General features: G+C 44.1%; 1 protein-coding gene across 3 annotated transcripts in view; it reads left to right on the plus strand.

Annotated features, from left to right (window-relative positions):
• The first annotated feature begins 3,700 nt into the window (after positions 1 to 3,700).
• Positions 3,701 to 10,000, plus strand: part of LOC138627504 (thyroid hormone receptor alpha) — a 92,548-nt gene continuing 86,248 nt past the window's right edge. For all 3 annotated transcript variants that reach the window (XR_011311392.1, XM_069709887.1, XM_069709888.1), the window contains exon 1: positions 3,701 to 3,900. The gene's annotated coding sequence lies outside the window, so the exon portion shown is untranslated. The remainder of the gene's footprint in view (positions 3,901 to 10,000) is intronic.

Genomic DNA, 10,000 nt, shown 5'->3' on the forward strand with positions numbered 1-10,000 from the left:
TTTTCTTATTTTAACACTAACACATGCACATTTCTCACTCGTCCATACTTACAGTTCATTCAATTCATCTCCACACACCATGCTTCTGTAAATTGATATGTTGGTTTTAGTTTGGATACAACTCTTTGCTCCACATTTGATTTGCTGCATTCTGGTCAGCATCAGTGAACCGAGGTTTGTCTATATCCGTAAGAGGAAACTGTCCCAGTTCATCCTTGTTGTTTAGTTTGATCTTTTCGTTTCTTCTTGTTCACTTTACTCTGTTCTCCTGGTTTGGTCTTGTCGATGTCTCGTCCTCTGTTCCTGTTTTATTTTGGTAACTGTACTCGTGCCTTGTTTGTTGTCTTACCTTCCTGTCTGATTGTCTTCCCGCCCTCTTGTGTGTATATAATCTGTCTTCCCTTCACTTCTTTGCCAGTTGGTTGTAGTTTCCAGGCTCTTCGTACCAGCAGGTTTCCCTGAGTTCTCTGTGTAATGACCTCTTGGCTCTTTACCTCCCGCCTGCTCCTTTTGTGCCTCTGGACTGATTATTCTGGTTTGGAACTTCTGGACTGTTAATCTGATTGTTTTTGGAAATTGCTTTTGTGCCTCTGCGCATCAATAAACCTCTTTTAACTGAACATCTGTCTGGGTCCACTCCTGTCTGCCCGGGAGTTAGAAACGTTCTCATACTCATACAGATATTGTACAGTAAGCTTGAAGCTCAATATTATTTCTCATGTAGAATAAGATTATTGTTAAGGGAGGAGGTTTTGTTCCACGAGGGCAGCATGGCTCTTCGTTGTCTGTCGGTATTCTACCAGGAAGTCAGGTGTCGGTCTTCAGGGCTGACCAGATGCTGGAACAGCTCCGCTCTCCTGCACACAATTCATGACATGCCATTTGCAAAAAATAATCACACAAAAAAAACCCCCAGCAGCAAAGATTCCAGTTTACAGATGGTGTCAGAATTAAAGCACCCTGGTGATGCAGGTTAAAAAAAAATTAAAAAATGAAAGCTCATTATCTCATACAAAACAGAACATTGAGGATCCAACACGGTTTAATTTCTTCCTCTGACACTCTGCAAAAATAAAAAAAAACATTTTTCAAAATGTCAAACTATTGCTTTGAACATTTCTGTCTGATATTGTCAAAAACTGGCTCAATGTTGTTGAACAGAGACGAGACCAGCAGGTTGAAATGAGTCTTTTACAAGTGTGTGTGGGATAATGTGGGATTCATTACTAATACTGACATGTCATGGAACATTTAGACTTTGGCTAATAATGGCTTTCCGACAGCCATTATGGACCACACAGGTTACAAGTTAGACTTTTAGCATGTGAGGGACCTAACAAATATATTTTATTTGAATGCAACTCTCCAAACTCCCACGCTACAGTAGGCATGAAAGGAAAATGAAAGTTTCCCAGTAAACGATGGTGACAGACTAACCTGCCCTCGACCTCCGTGTCGCACAGCTTGATTGACATCAAACAAAAGCCGTCCATGCTTTCTTCACAGCCTTGGACATAAGCCAGATTTTAGGAGACTGCCTGTCCTGCAGTGCTGCCTGTTGAAACCGTGCGGGGATGCGGGACGAGGGATTACCAGTGAAGTGGAGCAACTGGTCACCCAGTCGACGCTGAAATCAACAAACCTTCAACAAAAATGACAATAATTCAGAGAAATACAGATGCAAACACACCAAACCAAGAGGGATTATGAAGCTTATGAAGCAGCTACTCAAGGACAAGGACACGCGGAGGTGTGGTGTGGAATAAAGACAGTGATTGGCCTCATCTTGCTTTGGACTTGCTGCCGAGACCGCAGACTTTTCTCGGGACATAAATTACTGTTTTTCATGTTATGAGACTCATTACATGAAAAACGGCAAATTTTAGACTGTTTCAATTCAAGCCCTTGACGGAGTGGATGCTCGCCCTGCCGACTAAACCCATCCAAACATGGACTCAGAAATAATCCTGAGGTCATGGAAAAGGTTTAAAATAATCCCACGGCCTAAAAAGACGAATGTGTCTGAATGTAATGATTTTAGAGCAGTAACCTTAACGTCAGCAGTCATGACGTGTTTTGTGCGAATTGTTTTTTCCCTCTAAAGGTCTGAAACCAATGATCGGACACAGAGACGTGGAGGACGCGTCACTATCACTTCCTTGTGATTTGGTGGTTGTGCTTTAAAACTCAAAACATTCCCATTCTAATTCAAGTTTTATTTTTATACAATTTTGACAATATTTGGTGTTGAGTTCTGTTGGGAAGTTTAAACGGCCGAGTTTAAATTGAGGTTTTAGGACTTTTCAGCTTTATTGCCCGCTTTAAAACATGTCAGAAAAGTATTTAAAGTTATATTACTTTAATGAAATAATTTTAAAGTTATGTTATTTATATTATATTACATAGATCTGTAACCTATTACATTAAAAAAAAACAAAAAAACATCTCAATGCTGATGATAAGAGCCACCCTGATTTCTACACAGCCTTTTGATGAAAGCCAGATTTTAGAAAAGCACGTGTTTGCTCTTAAAATGTGGGACATCATCCGAATATGATGCAGAACAAGGGATCAAAATGTTGAGCAGCTCTATATAAAGTGGGTCACGAACAACATCAGGAGCAAAGTTTTAGAATAATACAAAGGCTGACTTTGGTTTTGAAAGGAAGATTGCTTATCTTTGTGTCTTTGTGTGTGATGCAGCATCTTAATGTACGGCGGGACACTAAACTGAGTCACTGCTACCGACCAACAGTCCATCCTATGAAGCAGCCGATTCGTCTGTTTTCCTCGGACAGCTGGCTCCTCCCTGCAGCTGCGCTGCTCTTTGATTGACAGTGAAAAGTTCAGGTGACTCTCCTCTGTCCTGAAATAAAGGACATGTTACCTTACAGCATTTTACAGGTTGCATTATATATTCATCTTAATATTCACCAGCAAATGAAAACATGGAAGAAATGAACTAAATTGACGTACTGCAGTTACCATTTTGTGTAGCGATAACTCAAGTTGTGTACAAAATAAAAATTATATTAATTAAATCACATATAAATTGTGTCATTATTTAATTAAATACAATCTTATTAGGCTGGAAATGCTCAATAAATGCGACATAATCACCTTCAAACAACTCCCAGACTTATTCTCAAATGTTTGCATGTATGCTAAAGTTTGGTCACCCAGATACAAATATGTGTTGTTGATTTTATTCATTTTGAGTGAAAAAGAGTAAATAAAACCCTCCAGATGTTCATTCCTGCAGATGAGTTGAGCTTCTGAGACATCTTTAATGATGTTTGAGTCAGAGGGCTGTTCCAGAAGCTTCAGCCTGGATTTCCTGAGTTAGTTCATGGTGGAGTTTCAGGTCTGCTGTGGATTGTTGTCCATTTGTAGAGGCCAGCGTTTTCTTTTCAGAGATTTGCATCCAGAATCATTTCTTCTCTCTCTGTACAATACTAAGGCAGGGAATCATCCAATAAACACAACTACTGAAGGAAGTTAAGTGAAAAGTGTGAATACTTTTTCTCGTCCTTTATTTTGCTTTGCCAAAGAAAAGTGGCGGCATTCCCCTTTAATTGTCCGGGCCCTCGGGATTATGTAACCCCCCCCCCCCATGCAGTGCTCTTGTCCGGCCGGTGGAGGGCGCTGTGGATCCTGGCCTCGGATCCTCCTCTCTCTGCAGCCGTCCGCCTGACCCGCATTCACCCGTCTGTACAAGCATGGGGGAGGACCGAGCACAGAGCTAGGAAACTGTAGAGTTCCCTCTGCAGACCGTGACCATGACTTTGGCAGTCCCGGGCGTCGGACCGGAAGCGGCTCTCCCGTCTCCACGCACCTGATAGCGGACTGGAAGGGGAGGCGAACACCGGGGAGAGGCATTAGCTGGCGCCGACCGAGACGGTAAAGCAGCTTTTATTTCAGCCTCGTTTGTTCAGCTATTTCCTTCACGTGTCCGTCGTCCTGCGCCGCGTTCACGACGCTTCACATGAGGAGCGGAGCGCGAGCGGGACAACAACAGTTGAGTTACCGAACCCGGTGGAAGCAGCTCCACGGGCCGGTGGAAGCAGCTCCACGGGCCGGTGGAAGCAGCTCCACGGGCCGGTGGAAGCAGCTCCACGGACCGGTGGAAGCAGCTCCACGGGCCGGTGCTGCACGCTGAGGTGTGCCCGGAGCATGTGTCTCACAGGGCGGCATGAAATATGAAATGTGGCTCCCAGCCTGTAGCTGCTCCGACACAGTGTGTGTGTGTGTGTGTGTTATCCTGTCCTGACTTCATACCAGTAGTGTGTGTGCGCGTGCGTGCGCGAGTGTGCGCGCGCGTGTGTGTGGTCAACAGGAGGACAGTTAATATTGTTGTTATTGTTGACTTCCAGGAGGAGGGCAGCATCTTTTGCTTTAATTAAAGGGTTATTTGTGGTTCTGTGACCCATTTTGGGCCCAGAGCCATAGTTAGAGACACCCTGGAGCCAAATGAGTGGTTAGTAAGCCCACAGTCTTTTTCATAAAACATGTTCATCACATGTTGTGAATGCTCTGTGATCTGATTTCAGTTGTTTCATATTCAGTGATATTGAACAAAAAAAGCAACTGGAGGAGCTGGAAACAAATATTTCTGAAATGATTTATTTCCAAACATATTGAAGAAGCTGATTGTTGTCATCAGCTGAGGTTCAGTTTATTGTAAAAGCTGCATCTCTTCCAGACTCTCTGTCACTCCACGTCTGGTCTGGCTGCTCCTCATCTTCCTCAGCTGCTACTAACCGGACAGTTTTCACACATTTGTACTCATTTGTCATTTTGTATAAAACCTCTGACATGCTGGTGACACTTTCCAACAGAACACCGTCAGCACAGCAGAGTCCGAAACACGTGCATCTGGAACCAGAAAGCAATATTTCCCTGGAGAGTAAAAGCCAGGCCGACATGAAATTACTGAGGAAGCGCTCTCGCTGTTTACAGGAGTTTCCCTCAGTAACTTCGTTATGAATTTGGTAGCTGGCTGCTTTTATTAGTTCTCCACTACCTTTCAGAGATGCATTATTCTTTGTGTGCTTTTCCTTCAGCTGGATTTTCATGGAAGAAAGCAGAACGCTTTTATGAGCAATACTTAATAAATCCAGTGAAGATAAATAATGTGAACAGTGTGCCGGGAGGATTTCTCCTCAACAATGAGAGAATAAAGCATTTAGTTAGAGCTCGTAAGAAAGGTGAAAATTCCTGGAGTGAATCACAAAGCAAAGAAAGCTCCTGTCAAAGCGGTGCATACGTGTTATATGTACTGTACATGCATACAAAGCCATAATCTCTGCCAGCAGCCAGACGTGACCTCCTTTGACGCCCCCTCCCCCCCCTCTCTCTCCTCCACCTCTGCTGCACGGCCGGTGTCCTGGTTTTCTGAGGTAGAGGCTTAATGTATAGGGGTGGGGGGGGGGGGGGGGTGTGTGTGTGTGTGTGTGTGTGTGTGTGTGTGTGTGTGTGTGTGTGTGTGTGTGTGTGTGTTACATAACCGGTGCTGTGTGGAGGCAGCATCTGTAGACAGCCGGGGAGTTTGGGGGTTGGGGGTGGGGGTTAACCAAATACCTCAACAACAGTAATGTGACGAGACGGATGTCTATTGGTTAGTTCAAAATATTACATCACTCCACTCCAGCCTTTAAAACCATCTGCATTTGGTTTAAAACCAGAATGTGGCCTCTGTGCTGCTGCTGCTGCGTTTGGCTTCGGAGTTACGTCCATGACGTCCGTGTCAATAGATGCTCTTCAAAAGTCCAACATCAGAAGTTGAGCGCCGTGAGATGTGGTGCCACTTCTCCAGATGACATCATCAACGAGCGCCAGTCACACTTCAAACGATGGACCAAGATGCAGAAACAGGACTCTTCTGTTATTGTAATCCAGCTGTTTTAATAGAGATGAATGGAAATGATTGGAACCATCTCGTAGTCAGGCCTGGTGTTCAGAAGCATCTTATAACTACAGATAACCTACAACCTTCACAAAGTGTGAGTCGCACTGATTCTAAATATGAACTTCTTCATGGTGGGATCAGGTCGGGGGGGTTGAGGGTCACCAAGAGACGGGAGCATGAAGTTGGATGCAAAATGAAGAATTTAGGTGCTAATGTGTTTAACCTGGTGCAGATTGTTCCGGCCTCGTGATGAACCCTGTAGACGTCCTGGACTGTTTACCTGCTCATCATTTCAGTCCTGAAGGTTTTAACTGTTGTAGAAACATCTGAATTTTGTTGTTGGAGTAAAAGCGGTGTTGCAAAAAACTCTTTTCAGTTTCCAGCAGCATGTTCAGCGGTGGGCATTCGAGCTGTATTTATGACTCCAAACCAGGAGGTGAATACTTCCTGATGGCTTTTCACTCTGATTAATTGCTCATTGGCTGCTGTGGAAGAGACATAGTCAAAGCATCAGGTTGGAGAATGTCTGAGAGGCTCTTCCTGAATCATCTTCTTCTCCAGATGAAAGAAGCTTTCCAATTCAGCCGTTTCAGTCTCTTTCATTTTTATCGACAGCATTCATTTTGTATTATTTCCTCCAATATGCTCGTCCTTTGTGCTGGAAGAAGAGTGCATGATTGTCGGCGCTGAGATGTTCATTTGCATTTGTTTGCTTTTCTCACGGGCTGCTGCTGAAATAAAAGGTTGTTCTAATTAGCGACTGTGCCGACTGATATGGTCACTGTTGATAAATTCCCGGCTAATAAAAAAACCTGGCGGTGAAAAGCGACGCTGCAACGACGGTGACCTGCGGTGGGTTTTAATAAAGCTGCTCTCTGTGTAAACCTGGACTCTGTGAATGTAAATCTATACGGAGTATAGGTCCGACCTGTGCGGAGTCTGCAGGTTCTCCGTGTGCCTGCGTGGGTTCTCTCGGTTCTCCGGCTTCCTCCCACCATCCAGAAACATGAACCTCAGGTTAACTGCTGGTTCTACAAATGTCCCTGAGGTGTGAATGGTCTTTGTTTCCGTCTGTCTCTATGTGTCCCTGTGATGGACTGGTGACCTGTCCAGGTGAACCCCGCCTTCACCCAATGTGAGCTGGGATAGGCTCCGCCCCCCCGTGACCCTGTTCAGGATAAAGCGGGTCTAGATAATGGATATCATTGGATATACATGGATGGATAGGTCCGACCTGTGACGTCATCTTATCCCGGCGGTATCCTGACCCCCTCCCAATTGTCAGCTCTGCACCAAGACAAGTGCGTATAAATAATGGCTGAAACAAGATTAAACTTTGTTTCTTTGGCACTTTTTGTTAACTCATTGAGATGGTTTGATTCCCTCAGTACCAGTAATCACATGTTTAAGTGTACTTCACTGGTCTGAATATAAACCTGCCCTGTTGGAAGAGGAAGTGCTGAAACACGGAGCGCCTCCATTAAACCCACTCTGGTGTTGCTTGTGTCGGTCTCACTAGTCTCAGACTCTCAAGTCTCCTGTCAGCCTCTTCAAAAACAATCAAATCCACTTTATTGGCCGGTTATGTTTACACAAGAAATTTGTCTGGTTGTAACTTCTCTCTCAATGTACAAACATAGAAACAAACTTAAATAAGCATGTAAAACATAAATAGACATAAATACAGCTAAACAGGTGAATGCATATACTCCTAAACATTATGATGTAATGGAGTACAGTTAAATGGTCCAGTGTTATTTCACAGGGTTTGGCCTGATTGTGTCGGCCGGTGTTGTTTTGGTGCTCAGTGCTCTGCAGCGCCTCCCAGAGGGGAGGAGCTGGAACAGCGGGGGTCCAGGGTGGGATGATCTGCAGAGATGTACCGGCCCGTTTCCTGACTCAAGATGTGTACAAGTCCTGAATGGAGGGCGGGTCGGCACCGGTGATGTTCTCTGCAGCCCTGACTGTCCATTGTAGTCGGGTCCTGTTTGGTGGCCGATCCGAACCAGATGGTGACGGAGGTACAGAGAACAGACTGGATTATGGCTGAATAGAACCGGACCAGCAGCTGAATAGAACCGGACCAGCAGCTCCTGAAGCAGGTTGAGCTTCCTGAGCTGCTGCAGGAAGTTCATCCTCTGCTGGGCCTTCTAGATTGTGGAGTTGATGTTGGACTCTTCAGGTCCTGGAGATTCCTGAAGGTTTCCACACAGTGTTGTTAAGGGTGATGATGGGGGTCAGTGTTGGGGGGCTCCTCCTTACGTATCTTGTCAAAAGGACATAACAGTGGACTTGGATGCAGGAGACTGGCCAGACCCAGTGAGTTTGGGTTGGGCAGCACCAGGCTAGCAGGAGACCGTTTCCAGCTACAAGTTGAGACAATTTAAAAAAAAAAAACGCATTTATGTTGCTATGACAACAAAGGTTGCACAACTTTAAGGAACTAATAACTTTAATGCACAACACTATTCAAGTCATCATTTTAACCCAAACTTATATCTTCTTCAACCGAGTGGATTTTGTGCCTAAACCGAACCAGAATCGCTCGTGTAGGAAACACTTGGAACAACCTGTGTGGTCTTATTGGCTGGAAGACTTCTTACAGCCCAGCTGGATTTTTAAAGCTAATATCAGTAATTATTAATTGGCAAATATTAATTTTAACACATGAACAAACAACTGATAGGGACTCATTTTTCAGCACCTCGTGGTCTTTTTACAGAGACGCTGTTATTAAATATCATGGATGGTAGATTTCTGCTGTCCGTCCTGACGGTACGTCTCTGCAGCGCTGGTTGGTGCATCAATCTGACTCCGTACATCTACAGTAACGGTCAATACTTTGGACATACCTTCGTATTTAATGGGTTTTCTTTGGTTTTCCCGTGAAGGACATTGTAGAACATTACTGACAACATCAAGACTGAAGTAACACAGACAGGATTTAGATTGTTTAAGAAAAGGCACATTTTGCTTTGCACCGCGGCTCCCTCTCAGCTTCATGAGGTCATCACCTGAAACCTGTCCAGCAGTCTTGAAGTTGTTCCACAAATGCAGAGCGTTCGTCGGCTGCTTTTCTTTCACTCTGCGGCTCCACTAGGTTTCAACCCTCAGTGACGTCGCCCACTGATTTTTGAATGGCTGTTTTGAAGCCTCCAGTCTGGTGTGTTGGCCGTCGCCATCTTGAGTGTTTGGAGACAGAACTGACCATATCTGGAGCGAGGGACGGGTCTGACTGAGAACCCCTGGTCACTATGTCCCGCCCACCTAGACCAGAAACCTGACTGCACCCCAGACATGTCAATCAAACCAGGCTCACCCTCAAACATACCTCACTTTGAGGCTTAATATCTGATTGATTATGGAATTATTTCCAGAAGGACCACCAGCATGCTGATCAGGAGGAAATTTAGATCATGACATCATTTCCTGAGAGGTTGCCGTCTTTTGAATGAGAGTCTATTGGAGCCGGAGCTGAACACAGCTGACGGCCACATACACATCAGGAAGGCGAGACATTTCACAAGTGACCTGTTGACGGGGCTCAACTGTTAACTGCAAATCATGAAGCTGGTTAAGATACGAAAAATAGTTTGCGCAGTTGTCTTCAAGACAAAGAGTACTTTGAGGAATTTACAATATGAAACATGTTTTGGTTTGTTTATCACTGTCTCTTACTACATCATTTTGTATGTTATATTTTTTTTGTCTTGATGTCTCAGTTTCTTTCTGAAATATCAGAATTTTCAATGAATCTTAAAAAAGTACTCTTCATAATGAATGTTTGTTTGCTCTACTTACATTTTGCCAACGAAGCTAAGAACTGGATGAAATCATAATGTGACTACTGCTAAAAGAATTGATTAAGAGATCAAAACCCCAATTTTCATAGTTTTTTTTTAATAGAATTGATAACTCCCCTGTTAGATGAAGACATGTATCAAGAAACTCGGCGCCAACACATCAATTATGAGGATTTGCTGTGTTACTTTTTTAGAATATCAATCTAGTTGAGTATTTGTCCAAGTGGAACTGATGGTCGAATATCACCGAGAAATAAAGAAAGAAAAAGGAGAGCCTAACGAGGTCATA

This window comes from Brachyistius frenatus, unplaced genomic scaffold (genome assembly GCF_029030835.1).
Source record: "Brachyistius frenatus isolate BFR_SWC_R1_liver_20210118 unplaced genomic scaffold, ASM2903083v1 Contig_87, whole genome shotgun sequence".
NCBI classification, from domain to species: Eukaryota; Metazoa; Chordata; class Actinopteri; family Embiotocidae; genus Brachyistius; species Brachyistius frenatus.